The sequence below is a fragment of the Clinocottus analis genome, unplaced genomic scaffold, assembly GCF_023055335.1.
Source record: "Clinocottus analis isolate CAN_PGR_092001 unplaced genomic scaffold, fCliAna1.0.p SCAF_16, whole genome shotgun sequence".
Taxonomy (NCBI): domain Eukaryota; kingdom Metazoa; phylum Chordata; class Actinopteri; order Perciformes; family Cottidae; genus Clinocottus; species Clinocottus analis.
Window position 1 is genome coordinate 15,380,373 of NW_027175887.1, and position 733 is coordinate 15,381,105.

A 733-nucleotide genomic window follows, 5' to 3' on the forward strand; every position below is an offset into this window, starting at 1 on the left:
TGAATTAACACTGGACTAAAATACATCAGTGTTTTCTTACATCAATATAGATATAATGTAAGTTGTTTCAGCAGCATCATCCAGAAATGTGATGGAAATTCTGAGTCTGCATCAATCCCTGGATATCTTCCTGTCACACATTATGATGTTTATTAGACATATACCCGATACCAAATAATACCAAATACATTTTTAAAAATGGCAGAAGGTTTATAGTAATTGGCTACTTATGTCTGTCAGTTAATTTGTTGTAGCTAGAATGCACAAATATTTTAGCACAATATGAAGTATAACAAATAATTTGCATCATTATACAGCACCTGCATTAGTTGCAATTGTGGCGCAATTTTCCAAACAATTATGCAATTAATTAAATTAACAAAAGCAAGTGACGGCCAGTAGAATAAGGATATTGCACCTGTGTGTGTCTGGAGCTCTGTGCAAACCATGCAAGCCACTTATTTTCCTGTAAACAAAACCCCAAAAATCTAGCTGTCAGCAAACCAACATTGTAAACAAGGGAAATATACTGAAGCACAAATGATCTCCATCATTCAAATTAAATACAGACATTACAGTATTAAAAATAGCTTCACTTCACTCCCACATGTAGAATTGTGACATCTTGGTGGAGATTGTTTTGGGGAAAGGTCAATTCACAGTGACCGCATCGGTCTCTGCGAAGAGCACCTCATCATCAGCATCTTCCTCAGCAGCAGCAGCAGTAGCAACA